We start from the raw sequence: 16,354 nt of genomic DNA, 5'->3' as shown, positions 1-16,354 counted from the left end.
CTTGCCCAACACAATTGCAAATCCATAATTTAGCTGTGAGAAAAATTACAGATGGAATGGAAAAAATTGTCTCCGTCCACCTGCAAGTCATTAGCTGACACTGTGCTAAAAAGGGTTGCAGCTGTAATTAAAGCTAAGAGTGGGCTTACTAAATATTAAAAATAAGCACTTTAAACAACCTCGATGATTTTTTTTATTTATATTTTAACGGTTTTGCAACACATTTGTTGCAGTGCCTTATTAATATGGCCATGTCTTTTATATATTGTATATACATACAATATATAAAAGTTGTCAATAAAACATGTAAACATATAAACTTCAATAAAAAATAGCATATATTCTAATTAAAGTTTAGGGAACTTACGTGTGAATAAAAGAATCATACATTTCAAATATATATTTTTATTCGAACAGTTTTGTTTTGAAACAAAGAAACTATAATATTTTAAAATATTTGTACGTTGAGTTTTTATTGATTTAATTGCGCATCGATCGCAAAAAGTGCATGGCCGCTTTTCGCCGTGCTGTGTGCCATCATCCCTTCAACAGGGTTGACGATGCGCATGCGCGCCCGACTCGTCTGTCAGCCGCCCCCGAGAGCCGCACGTGACCGGAGGGCGGCAGAGCGACGACACGAGCCGAACATGTGGTCAGTTTTCTTTAATTTAATCCTACCTTCAACCCTTTGACGGACCACCCTTAAGAGTTTCATCCCTGGAGACGTATCATTTTGAGGTTATGTCACCAGCCCGAGTTAAATGTCAAAGGTGACAGCTCAAATTATTTGAATCGATTCACACATAAAATGCGATTTAATAATTGTAATTAAATTAAATAATGAAAATGTTGAACGAATTATGTCAGTTTAAGTTAAATATCGATAATTGCGCAATTTTCATGTTCGGGGTTATGGCCGACTTTTCATGTTAAACTATTTTTTAATTGTACTTTTTTAGTTAACTGACACTAAACTGCGTATAAGCAGCTTATGCAATAGTGTTTAAGTGTAATTAAAATAATCCGGTTGTGTACCTTTAATTAATTTGTTTTTCTATATTATTTATTATACTACAAAATATAAACTGACAAGTTGTATGTCAATGATCTTTAACATAGATGATACAATATCTCGAAATGAATAGGCAAATATATGTATTATATAGAATTCTAGTAAATGAATAATTCCATACTTATTCGAGAGTCGTTCGCCAAAAACAATACTTAAAATTCTGTGGAGGTCAAATCTTGATCCACTATTGTTGCTGTTTCTTCTATTATATTTATAAATGACATACACACAACAATTGTTCACTCAAAACGATTTTAAATATTCAAATACATCAGAGTATTCATCTTTTAGGTAAATAAATTTACATTAAGCATTAATAAATGTCATACCATAACATTTTCTAAAAAGCAAGACTCAGAGAATTTTCTGTGTGTAATGTATAATTATATGTACCTTACTAAAATTAAATAATAAAATGAGACACGTATTTTAAAATTAAGAAACATTGTTTGAACTCTTAAATAAATAATTTATTTCTTAATGCAAGAATGTATTTTTTTGTTCCATTGAGGAAATCCGCTACATTTTTATTTTTGCGGATTGTCCTAGGAATATTATTATACAAATTCCCACCTCCATACACTATCCTTAAATTATCTAGTAATAAATCTAAGTACAGCATTATTTATTATTGAATTCTTATTAAAACACCGTGGTAACATATTATTTTCTAACTTATGTATTTATAAATACTAAAACATTTCTTGAATATCCAAGAATTCCAAACTTTCAATCATACTTTTACAACTAATAAATCTATTATTATTTAAAACTACTATCATTTTACTATTTTTTAATTTTTACAACATCGTCTTATCTAATTTATTAAGCACATATTGTATACTATTGTTGCACAATAATTGAAGTGGGGCAATATAATACTATTGTAGATTATTTTTTTTTGTATTTATACTTAACATATTTCTCATCCTAATTAATATACTATATATTCCATTTTTGATTGTGTTATTACAATGCTCCATAAAATTTGTTTTTTTATTTATAATTACTCCTAAATATTTTATATTATCAATTATTTAATTTTATTTTCATTTAGTTAAGGTACATTATTTATAGCCATTTTTCTAATAGATTTAATTCATAATTTAAGTTATCTACAATTATTTAACATTATTACATGTAAGCAGATTTACATTTTTCTATATTACTGATTATTTATTTTTTATATATATTATAAATGGCAATGGTCCTAATTTGAACCCTTGTAGTACACCGTGATTATTTTCTCTTTGGAGTAGGAATAATTTATTTAAAATTTTTACTTTTTCTTTTTTACATAATTATTAAACCATATTAAAAATATCTAATTTATTTAACATTATATTCTGTCTATTGTTTCGAAAGCTCTCTTGAAATTCAAGAAAACTGCTTTAATAATTTGAATCATTGGCCAATAACCAATCATTTATCACTACTTGTAATGCAGTCTCGGTGGAATGTTTTTCTCTGAATACCCATTATTGTTCACACAGAATATTTTGTGAAATAATGAAACCCTTCAATTATTTGATTACTACTTTTTTCATCACTTTTCCATACAAGGCAATAAATTAATTGGTCTTATTTCCTCAACCTTTTTACTATTTTTTATTTTAGCTATAGGTATAATTGAAGCAATCCTTAAATTATCGGGTATTTCTGCTTCAAATAGTGATGATCTTTATATATATTTCGTAAGCAATTTTATGTCTCAAGAATCGCATATTGAGAATCGGTGAATAAATTTAATATATATACATATATATTAATTTTTATAATTATAACAGAAAATTAATGTTACATAGATCTATGGAGTGTTTATTTTTAACAGAAGGTGATAATAATGACTTTGATTTTATATAACTAGAAATAACAATGGAAATTATAAAACGATAAGAAACTTAAGAGTTATTAACAATATTGTGAAAATGCTCATACATTAGTCCTATTATTCTAGTAATACGTGACGACATAAAATTGCACGAAAAATGAACACAGAATCTGCGTGTTTTCCAGATGTTTAGATATTGTTCTTGTTAAAGCTTAAATTACCTTCACTCAATACGTTACGACTTGATTCAATTTTCTTGGAATATGCTTTAAAACATATTTGTATTGTAATGTAAATGTCGCTCTGTAAGCGTCGACTTTTAATGGGCTGCAAAATTCGCACCATTGTCGGTCCAGATTCAAGTTTATAACAGTAAAATATACTGGTTTATATTCATTGCAGTTTTACATATGGAGGGTTGAGAACCTGTTTAGTTAAATATAATAGTACTACACTTCTTGATTGTTAGATCCGTCGGATAAGCGCACATGTGAGGCTTCCACGGTTTATTTTATAGTGAAGGTGAGAAATAATGTTAAAATTAGTATTATAGGTGTAAAACGTGAGGCTCTGCCACGTGATGATTTAGCGAAGTATGATGATTTAATTAATATTTAATTGTCTTTGTTTGACAGCCTGTTAATGAGCTGGAATTCCGTGCCACGCCAAAATCTGATTTTTATTAGGAAATATTATATATGATCTAGTATAGTAGAGATTATTTTTTTATTGATTTACTAAGTGTTTTTATAGAAAAATTGTAAAAAATACAGATGAAACATTTGACATAAATTATTTTTTTCTACTGATTCAATAATAACTTATTTAAATATCAAATCATACATATGTTTTATACATTTAGCGATTCAATTACCAAAAATATCATATAACATTCTCCAACTGTAAACTTCACTTAAAAGTTTCTACGACTTAAAAAAGTAAATTAACTTCGTATTGGATTAAATTGTAAAATAGATGGGCTTTTTATTCATTAATTGCACAAACACATTCTTATCATTTCGTCCGCACGCTTATCCCTAATATCAATTTGTGCCAAATTATCCAAGATTAGAAAAATTTTAGCATCCTGTCGTCTTAAACAAATTGGGCCAACTACTGCAAAACGACAAAAGTGCGAAAACATATTTAAAATAGGCAAATTTTAAAAGTAGTACACATTATAACAGCGACTTCCAGCCTAGTGTATTGATGTCAAGGCTTTATTTAGTGTATTGCTGTACTTTCTGAATTTAGTTTATCGCCTCTTGTCTTATTTCTTTAATTAGATTCAGATAATTCCAAAAAGTATTGCGCCTGGTACGTTCCTGGCACGTTGAACGTCACTGAATTAGTATGTGACGCACAACGCCAATTTCAAATCCCCGTGACGTCACGGAATCGAAACTTTTGCACTTTGTTCCGCCTAACCTTTACAGCACGGAAGCAATAATTGATACTTTGGTCACATACATAAATATTAACATTCTGGAGACGTTTTGTTAAAAAAATGAATAAAAGAAACATGCTTTTTGTTACCAGATCAATGAAATCTGTATCACACGCATATAAACATTGTTACGAGTACAGGATGGTTCGAAAGATTATCTTTATTAGCAAAAGTATAATATTTATAGATGCTAGCAATAATGGGATCCTTTGGCTAAGCTTAGACTAGGGCTTCCGACCTGGGCAGAACCTGTTATTTCAATATAATATTTGATTTTTTCATATCAAATACAATTTTCAATATGCAAAATTCTCCAGCTATTCTTCTATTTCTCAAAACGCAATTAAAGATTATCGAAAAGGGACATTATATCATTATTTAACAGTCCGAAAGTATTGTTTCACTCAATCATTTACCGTTAAACAAAAAATAAAATGCGAGTATTTGCAAAAAATACACACGGCATGTTCGGAGGACGGTTGTACACAAAAAATGGCATTTAATTATATTGTTATTATTCACAACCAGTGATTCATGAGTCATTGGTTGATACACCTTTATTCTTTAAACTTCTAAAGAATTTAATTTAAATCATAAAATTATATTTATAAAATTGTCATTGTAATTTTAAGGTACGATTATCGCCTCTTTTACTATGCTATAATTATATATATTAATGTATAATAATCATTTCTCTGTGTACATACAATAATTTAAAAATATTTTTTTTGTTATTATTCAGCTCTGTTCTCTTAAAAAATGTTTATGTGCTCTGATGCTTAATATAAATAGCGAGTGTATTTAAAACTATTTTTTTTAAGAAAGTTTAAAAAAGTTTGTCGAAAGCTATACAAATTGGAATGGTAATATTCATAATGCATTGCAAAAATATAAAACACAATGAAATTCAAATAATCGTGTATTTTTTAAAATAGAACGCACTATTAGATTAATAGAAAATATATGATATATATCTGCGTTGCGAAACAATAATTAATTTGATTTATATATCTATGCTATATTATATCTAAGAATCTATCGATTGAGACAAAAATATTTCAAGACATGCGCATGACTTGTATTGATCACATACACGTTACGAGTCACTTATATTACCCATTATTATGCCAGTAAATAATTTTAGCTAAATTCAAAATTATGCGTATTACCGTTCTCGGCTGGTAATACATTCTTAAAATAATCGAAGTGTACATATGCATTTAAGTATATGTACAAATATATTGATAGTAGATCTATATATTTCATAACACAGCATTTTTTTAAATTATTTTTAATCGTCTCGATCGATTATGATATTTTATAGATTTAGATTCAATTAAAAAAATATTTTTATTTATAAAATAAAATATTTCTTAAAGCACTGACTTCAGTGTGTTTCAGCTGAATCTGTTTTTTATATATTAATATATACATACATTTTATTTTATAACTTTAAAAGTTTCAATAGAGGTTTTAAATAATGATTTTTACGAGGCTAATTATAAAAAAATATTCATGGTGATTTTACCGATATTAAATGACACATTAGTTTTATAATAACGCATATTTGAGTCACCGGCCTGTAAAGTATTAATATGTTTATGATAGCATTTTCAGTGCACTCTGCACTATGCTTAATATAAATTTTGAAATGCTTTTTTTAATATTGATTTTCTAAAGAAAATGTGAATTAGTCGCGTAGTGAAAAAATTTTTCACACTCCTTTAAAAAAATATTTTAAAGATATGCGCTCATTTTCTTTTATAATCCAAAATTTATAATATTTAAAATTAGACATGGCCTTCAAATGTATATAAATAGAAAAATAGAAGCAAAGAAATTTAGAACATTCTGTATGCAGAGTTACACCTCTTGATTGACAGACTCAATGGTGCGTTATGCGTGATCGGCATTGAAAAACTAATCTTTTCGGCACGTAAGCAGTTTTCGATAAGTAAACAATATACGTGTAATTATATAAACCTCGTTTTGTGTTGTCAGTCAGTTCCAGAAGAAAGAGAAAAACATGAAAAGTAACCACGCGAACCACATGTCAAAATTTTCCGGACTCATATGTAATCTAAAGTCGACTCTGGAAACTTCTAGATTCTTTAATTGTTATCTGCTGGTTGTTGTTGTTGTTGACAGCTTTACTAATTATTCAATGTCGATATCGTTACACAATATTTTCATTGATATATATAGATTTTTAAATTATTACTTAAATATTCATGCAATATAAAATTGCATATATTTCGCAAATAATTTTATAACTCGTTTCTTTGTAAAGATGAACGAAAATCACTAAGATATATCTTAGTAACTCTTACATGTTGTAATAAATTTATAAAAAAATCATAATCTTATATATATATAATAGATTTAATACTAGATATAGAGATAGTTAATAGATTTAATACTAGAAATAGAAAACGAGTACGGCCAGGGGAATATTGTACGGAGGTGTGAATTTGCATTCCTAGGACAGTCGGCAAAAATAAAAATATTGCTGGTTTCCTCAATGGAATAAAGAAACACCCTTATTTGTATTTGACACCGACCATATTATTGGTTCAGGCTATTTTTGAAAGTGCTTTTGAACTATTTAATTTATATTCTCTCGAATATGATTTTAAAATTTGACGCTTATACGATATGATTTTAGTAAGCTCTTGCAAAAAAATAATTGCAACGATCAATGGTATTCCTGAGATTTTTAATGTGCATTGTTTTTGTTGCATTATAATAATTTATGTGACTATATATTTTAATCTAATATAAACTTTTTGTTCATTTTTAGTAGTACTCAGTTTCTAATAATAAAAAAAATATATTTAAGCGACTATTTGCATTAATTAAATTTTGCTTTACAACAGTTTTTTGAGGAATGTTAAAAAAATCTTACTACACGGTTACGTATGTAAATCATTATTCATAAAACTAATACAGAATATTGATTAGAGCGATGATGTAATAATTTCATTACAAAAAAAATAATAATGCCCTGTGTACTTACATATACCGTTACTGTCCCTCAAGGCGACTGTCCAATCGCAGGACAGAGATTTAAAAATAAATATTTTTTATATATAATAGTAATTTAGCTTCTTTTCTGTGTGTATGTCTATGTTTATTTAGGGGGGGGGGTATAATATATTTAATCGTTTTCCTCGTTTTTTTTAATATTTTATAAATCTGCATAGTTTAAATATTAGACAACTAATTTTCATGTGTGACGCAATATCAAAATTTGTTTATTATGGTTGCCTCCTTATGATTGAGTAGCATGATGAGCGCGCTGTGTATTTTTAATATTTTTTGTATATAACAAAATTGGGCGTAGCAAGTTAGTACAATATAAAGTATGAAAATGGTTCAATTGTTAAATCGGCGAGCAAGTCAATTACACTATAGACGAGACACGTGCATTGCATAAGCAACAAACCACGTTTAATCATCTTTATCGATGTTCTTTTCTGCTAAACAATATTTACAGACGTCATGACGTGACACAGTACAAATTTAATTCACCACACATTGTTTAATCGATAAACACAACTGAACCGTAATTTATTTATTACAAGCCGATATCAGATTTCCCAAATAGTTTAACGATTAAGCTTCCTGTTTTATTCTGATATTTAAAAATTAGATACTATGTACATGTATGCGTATTTTATTAATCTATATGCGAAATTGATTTTGTCATCAGATCTATCTGAAATGTAATCAATACTTAAAATTGACGCGTAGTAAGTACTTTGGATTAAAATCAACGTATCTTATCGCATCGTTAATTATTTTTTTCCTATATCTGAGGTCGCTTAAAAATGTAATTGTAGGCTTAAGTGCAAGATGTACATAATCTAAGGGCTGAATGATTTATTATTGGCATGACGGAGTATTGACGAAAAATGGCTAATTCCTTAAAGTTTCTGCTGTGTTAATATTATAAATTAACTAGCATCATCTCTCGAATCGATAAATTAACTTTAGGATAAATTTAATAATGCAGGTATTTATTAACGTTATTATTTCCATTAATCAACGTTTCAAGATATATTCTAAGAAAATTATCTGTTGGGTTTTCCGATTATCAAACAGATATTGTATTAATCATTAGATTAATTTAATACTACAGATGTGTTCAATGAACATTGTTTACTATTTTTAATAAAATGTAGATTAAACCATTTCGAGTTTTAAAATTAGAACTTTACCGAAAATAATCTTTTGATAAAGCGTCTTATCGTTTTTAATTTCAAGATCGATTATTTATAGATCTTTTGAGTAATAGTTAAATTATATACAAATGAACAATTTAATGTTATAAATCCGTTTATGAGAATTAAAAATAGCTTAAAATATTTAATATATTATTATTATAGTGGAAAATACTTCTGCATTATATTATCATTAATTGATATATCAAACAATGAAAATGCAAGAAAATTTGTCTCATTGTTTAGAAGCTGATAAAATAATAATAAATCAGTAATTTTACAAGAACACATAATTAAAAAAGTATGTGTATTAAATAAATAAAAAATGATTTTATTGTTTACAATAAATCTCAAATTAAAATCAATGAAATACAAAGAAAAGTTTCATTTTTACCATATCTCGAATTATTTAGATACGGTATTTTTTCATTACAATCATACATAATGCTGTTTCTAAGCACGTGGTGGCCTTGACCACTTAGTGTATACATATTATTATATAATATTTAACTTCGTTGACAACAAATAATACTAATGTTGCATCAACACCCATTTTTATATTTGAAAATCAACAGACCATTTTTTTATTTGTTTATTAAATATATATTTAATAAACAAATTGTTTTAATACATTGCAGCGAAAATTTTATTGTTTTTTTTTAAATATGTGGAAAATTTGTTATTTAGCAATTGTTGCTATTATATTAGAAAATATTTTTTAAATATAAAACGCACGAATTTATAAAAAAAAAAACACATTACAATATAATATTATTTTATTTTGTAATAAAGCAATTTTTATGACGTAATATTTTCAACTTGAAAAAGATAAATATTACTTTAATGACCGATAAAATACAATGTTTTTTTACAAGTAAGTTACATGTCTGATATTGATTCTAGACGTCACATCATTCATCCCGCCTCTTTGTACTTAACTGATTATGCAATTAACATTAATCAACATTAATTATTGTGCAATTGACTCAAACCCCAACAGTACACTCAACTCAGTTGTATATACTTTTCAATGAGCGATTGCACTTTTGAAGTTATGTAGATGTGTCAAAACAAAAGTGCAAATATCAATGCTCGATTCGTTTTAGCAGTTTTTCAACCGATCGCACAATAAACCATATTGCCATTCTTTGAGGACATTGCGGATAAAGGATGCACTTTATTTTCCAATCCGGAATATCATAAAATCCGGGGAAATACCGTCGGCTTTGTGATCGTGCTGCAACTGCCAATCGAAGAGAATCAATCTTGCATACCGAATCGGTCACCTGTTTATCTGAGAAGAAACCCCCTGTGTTTTGTCAGATTTTTCCTGCTTTATGAATTGATTGCACGCGTGACAAACTGCAGTGATTGTATTTTTGATAAGAGTTCGATGTCTTATGCATCTTTCAAGGCTTGATTCAAACTGACTTAGTTAATCAAGCAATTTATTAGAATATCTATATTGAACATATAATGCTTGCCAATCTGCATGGATTTAATTTGATTTATTATTTAAATATGTGTTAGATGCCAATTCAAATCGCGCGCTTATTAGTCGTTAACCGTTTTTCTTGGCCTTAACTATATTTTTTACAACTTGGTCTTAACAATGAACTTGTTTGGTAGTATTTCAATACTACATACTAAATTATATATTATTTATACCCGCAGCACAATCAAATATTATTGTTCTTAAGTAGGCTTGCGAAACCTAACGATGTGAAACAGCTGCTTCATCGTGTTATATTGAATGAAGCTATTGTTTGAAGTATAAAATAAAGTAATTCAGTACGGCAGAGTTTCAGCCTAAATAAATAAGTTCAACTTCCCTTCCATTTCAATGCGGTAATTCGGGGCAGAACTAGACTATTTGTTGCTGTCAAATACATACTATAATAAAATTATTTGCTACGCCGTCATGTTTGGTACTTGTTCTCATCATATAGTGCAATTGTTTAAGTAAAGTTCACCTGATTTGAAACTGTTAATATTGTTTGATGGATGTCCACTAAAATACGCAGTATCGTTTATATAACACCGACGAAAAAAAGCGTCGTTTCTTAAAAAAATCAAGGGACACAAATCATTTAGTTGTATGAAACTCTTTTAGCAAGTCTTTTGCCACTTAATTGTTGCAACGGTTACTGGATTATGATAGATAAATATCGTCACTATAATTATAATTCTATCATTAGGAAACTAACCTAATCTGTCATCTTATTTCAAAATGGCGACTATTCAAAAAAATTAAAAATTAAAAAATGATAATATTGTCATAAAATATATTCTTAAAGCAAAGTTTGTTAGCTAGTCTGATCCGCCATCTGTTTACAACATGGCGGCTATTCAGAACACAAAAAAATCAAATCACCATTATTTTTTTGCCTTAGATACAAATGAAGACAAAATAACTGCCGTATTTTTTATCATATCGACCTATTATTTGTTCTAAGAGTAGCTCTTACAAATATTTCGTAGTCACTCAAATCCGCTTTCTTGTTTCAAAATGGCGTCTATTAAAAAATCGTAACTAACGTAAAAAAATTAAAAATTTTGTAACTTAGTTAAAAAGTCTTTATGGTATATTAAAAATTAAAAAAACCATAAATGTGTTTGAAAAAATGTTCTAAGTTAAATAGATATTAAAATTTTTTTTTTTATACTTTTATATACATAAATCTTCCTAATTAACCTTAGACTAATTTTTTAACATTGGAGAAGTTTCTTTTTGAAGTAATACTAACCAGATGCGTACGGTGAGATACAATACCTTTCGCTCATTCGCGTGAGAGATATGGGCGTGCGTTACATGCGTTCCGCACGCCCACTTCTCACTCACTCTCGTCACTTAATGCGCGAGCGAGTGAAAGGGAATGTAGCTCACCGTACGCGCCTACTATTGTGAAGTTTTTTACATTCCTAAAGAATCTTTATATTTCTCTCTTCTTATGTAGATCTCTCAGTTGCACTTTTAACTCCTTCACTATTAACTCTTCCACTTCCAAGCTCATGTTTCTAACTAAACTTCAGGCCAAGCTTTATCTACGATCTATTCTAACGGCGTGCAAAATGTTTAAGTATATTAAATGAACGTGCTACAACTGACAACATCCTTTGAAACGAGGAATTAATTTTATCGACTTTTACACTTTTTTAAATCCATTATGTTTTTTATTGAAAATAAGTAATATGCTACCAAATTCAATTTTTAAATTCACAGAACAATTTCACCTCAATTTAGTAGCCCTATTAAGTTGCTAAAGAATACAATTCATAAAATCAATGTAAACACGTGATTGATGCAACGATACTGATACTGAAGATAATCCAAAACATTTTTTATATCCTGGTATTTACTGATACGCCTTTGTTGCTACTATATATTTAGCACGGTATCTGAAAGGTTAATTCGAATCACATACGAACTCTTTATTAATCTCTTAGTTATCAATTGAACTACTTAGATATTGTAAAAGGTTAATTGTTACTCACTTTGTCACCTTGATTAGTCCGATACCCCTTTATTGATTAATATCGTTGACGTTCTAATCGCTTTATCCTTTGTCATCGCTTTAATCAGTAAATACATTTTTATGCTTTAAAATTACAATAAAATTTAATCTTACAGTATGATAACTATTAATACATCCCAATATGTTTTTTATCCTGCATTATTTATGTGTGTATTTTAATATCATTTAATATGAAAAAATCTAGATTTTTATGTTTTATTGTTACGGTAGGATTATTATTAATATTATTTAATATATTACAATAAATCTAAATGGATTTATTATTATCTTAAATGTCCTTAACCAATGAATAAAATCATGTAACAACTTTACGTTACATAATTATATATTATATTATTTTCATAGGTATTGCAACAGTATTATATGATTTTTTTATATAAATACATTTGTAGTACCAGTAGCCCTTTATTGAAATTTGGCGTTATAAAAAATACATCACTGTATTACATTATCTGCCACATACTATATCTTATCGAAAAATTGATTTGAATAATTGGCAATTAAGATTTCTTTAATGTACCTAGGCCCTTTATTGATTTCATTGTAAATTATAAAACGATTAACTTACATGTCAAAGATTGCTGTGATTAAGCCTTGGATTATGTGACTAAAGTATAATATTTCTAGCAGTTTTCTTTAGTGTAAATTATTTGGTGTATTATATATTATAATATTTATTTTTTTATTTATATTTTCGCATCTGCAGAGCAATACTAACTATATACACAGTGCAACTTTAGGAGTCTGATTTAAGCAGTATTTTTTCCATTAAACCTTTCTTGTCTATTTTTATAATTTCGTCTAAATTCATCGTTTTTAGAGATGCCTTACATCTGAAGATCATTTTGATAAAAAAATATTTTTACAATTATATTTCAATTTTTTTACGATAATAACATGTTACATTATTTATATAAATAAAACAGTTAATAAGTAATATTAATTTTTTTAAAGTAAATAGAAGTTTATCATTGTATCTCTATAGAGTTGAACTATTATAGTTTTAGTGTTATTGATGGTTGGATCAGATTAAACAATTAAAGTATATGCAGTTATTTTTCGCAGGCTTCGAGGTTCGTAGGTTGCGGGTTCGAGCCCCGGCAGTGACGCTCGAATTTTTATTTATAAAAAATGCACTATTATAAAAAAAATTGGCCCCAGTTGCAGTGACGTCTACTGGTTATAAATTATATTACACGAAATAATTTATAATTATTGATATAGATGTGGTTATTATTATACTTACTTGTAGATTTGATTGACTTACTCAGTTGGTACAGATTTATCCCGTTGTAACGCATTGGGCTTACGCCTGTCAGGTTACAACGGAATGATTCTTAAAATATAGTAAATAGATCAGATTTAAGACACCCTTTTAGCCCTTTTTGTGACGATATCAAAGCGAAGACTTAGGATATTTTAATAAAAAAAATTATTATATTGCTGATATAAAAAAAACTTTAGCTTAATTTGACACGCATTTGAAAGGTGTTGATAAAACTGTTATATTTTAAGGGATAAATTTTAAAAATATTTAAAAAAATTCACAAAGTGAGTTTGATTTAGCAGTGCATTTAACAATTAAAGTATCTTTGAATTAGATTCATATTTTATTTTTATATACATTTATTTATTTAGTGTTTTTAACTAATACAGATTTTATCCAACTATTTGGAATATGTACCGGTCAAATAAGACATTCGAAATCCTGTTAATCTAATAAAGTAGTTTATAGCTCGATATTTTTTGTTGTTGTTAAAGTACGGTTCAACGATCCAATTAATAACGGATACGAGTAGTGGATATTTAAAAGTGTCTTTTACTTCAAAAAAATATTTTAAACTATTTAGGGTGATCCCGACAACCCAAAGATTTCATTATTTACATATAATACAACATTATGTAATTTAGTTTTTATGGATGTGGAGGGAGGTCTGTAAATTAAAGACATGGTATTTTCTCATTTATTTGGTTATTAAATAAATGAAATTAAACTGAATTATCTGGTCAACCACATAGTCAATTTTAATCTTGATTTTAAAATGTAAAAAATGTTGCTAATTTTATATTACACAATCTGATCGACGTGTGCAATTGCTCGTTGTGTTCCTGTGAATAAAAAGGTCAATCATATCAATTAAAAGATATTATATTCAAAGTGTAACAAAACGCCAAAGATTCATCTAATTAAAGTTTATATCAGCTCGTGCCATATTATTATCATTTTGTCAGATACGTGACGATCTTCACCTTAGATATTTGAGTATAGTACACATATCTTTGCATATCCTGTCAATTAATCGCCTTTACGTGTGGAATACAATCTATTGAGATAACATACCAATGTTACAGAAAAATGTCACGCATGAAGCTGTTTTACATACGTATCTAGTGGAAAATTGGAATTTTCACACATTTAACTTCAGACTTTGGCCTATTATTATTTCTGAAAATGCCATTGACTTATACGTCATGTTGGATAATAGTGGACTGTTTGATGTTTGAAATCTGGATGGTAGCGTCAAAAAATACTACTGAGTCTAAGAACTGGTTAATGAACCAGTGACAACGCGTGAATTGCGCTTTTTTATTATTATACACTTTTTTCATTTATAACTAAAATAACATTCATATTACTAATTTAAAATTAATTAAAAACGAACAAAATATACATATATATATATTTTCATATGTTTAAAAAAATAGAAATCAGTCATAAAATACAAAGTTAGACTATGTCCGGATTATAGTATTGTCCCGCATTATAATAATTGTCCTGGAAAAATACTTGATAATCATAATGTGTTGTATTTTGTGTGAGTAAATTATTCTTTGTCATTGATTTTTTTACTATTGCTTAAAACAAATATGAACTTACAGTATGTAATGAATACGTGCATTAAAATTAGAATGAAAAAGTTTTAAATACTTGTAATCAGGAGACCAGATCGTTAATTAAACCTGCACGGTCTAATAGAAAACCTGAAAATTTATTTATTTTTAGTAAATAAATATGTTAATAGTTATAGTGTAAGGATTTTTGATTGGGATTACATTTTTTTAATAACAGGCTAACGAATCCCCCATGAAGCGATCCATTGCGACTAAATTTCCAAGAGCCATACTCCCGCGCTTCATCGCTCGGTTCCCGCTCAAAAGCGATTTAAAAAGTGCAAACCTGTACTATAAGCATTTGGAAAAAAATAAGCTTCTCACTGCGTGACCCATGGTTAATTTCGTGAAAATTTTCCCTGTGCCTAAATAAAAATTAAAACATAGGTTTAGTACGTATCAGCTATTTAAATAAAATCTCAAAAAAGTCAGCTTTTGTAAATATAAATCTTTTTACACATGAGGTAGTTTTTTCGCATATTGAAAGTTATTCCTCTTCTGTTAAAATCCAAACTTTTTCTGTGAAATAATACAAAATACTAAAGGAAAATATCTTCTCATATAATTTGGAATGTATGTTGTTCCTATGCTTATTGAGTTTTTATATCAAATATTTGCAACACTGTAACTCAAATTTATTTAGTATTTTCTAGAATATTGGCTGAGTCGTGTGATGAGATATACAGTTAGTTAAAAGCTGAAAGAACTGTTTAATAATATTGTACAAAATATAGAATTTATTGATATAAAATAAATATGGCGTTGTTGAATAAATATTTGCCTTTTGCGAATGAAAGAGCATGAAATTGTATTATTATATAAATCATATTATTGTTTAGCTCTGCCTCCGTCACATTACTTATTGAAAGATGGTCATTTGTGGGTGACCGTCCGATAATTACTAAGGATACAAACCGCAATGCGCGATCGCGTTCTATTTTTGCATCGGCGTTTGAGAACGCTCCTCTTGCACGAGCCATCCAGCTTCTTTACGAGCTTTCCAAACCCAAATATGTTTTCGACGATAGCTATCAGGAGCTGGAAAAAATATGTGGGATAGTGCTTATGTTCATTATTGTTTGTATAATGAGTAGCATGACGTATTAGGGAAACCCGTCAAGTCATAATAGTCATATCTGTAATAAAGAATAAAAAATAAAAATAAATATATATTTAATTTCGATCTGAATAAAACTTCAGTAGTTATTGTGTTCTTAAAAACCGTTACATCTCATAGACATACTTATTAACGATATGTTATTCTTTTAAACTGTAGTTTTTCAAATTTCAAAGCAAAAAAAACTTTAAGTAAATTAACACTCGGATATTGATTCACTCTGTTTAATCAATATT

The 16,354-nt window shown here is 28.0% G+C and overlaps 1 protein-coding gene across 1 annotated transcript in view; it reads left to right on the top strand.

The window, feature by feature from the left end:
• The first annotated feature begins 564 nt into the window (after positions 1–564).
• The window catches only part of LOC148235628 (solute carrier family 41 member 1-like), a 58,225-nt gene continuing 42,435 nt past the window's right edge, over positions 565–16,354 (top strand). Inside the window, exon 1 of the mRNA XM_088184593.1 lies at positions 565–652. The gene's annotated coding sequence lies outside the window, so the exon portion shown is untranslated. The remainder of the gene's footprint in view (positions 653–16,354) is intronic.

The sequence above is a fragment of the Plectrocnemia conspersa genome, unplaced genomic scaffold (genome assembly GCF_051122295.1).
Source record: "Plectrocnemia conspersa isolate PC_06_02 unplaced genomic scaffold, ASM5112229v1 ptg000004l, whole genome shotgun sequence".
Taxonomy (NCBI): domain Eukaryota; kingdom Metazoa; phylum Arthropoda; class Insecta; order Trichoptera; family Polycentropodidae; genus Plectrocnemia; species Plectrocnemia conspersa.
The sequence above is the reverse complement of the archived record's forward strand: the minus strand, read 5'-3'. Positions and strand labels throughout refer to the sequence as shown.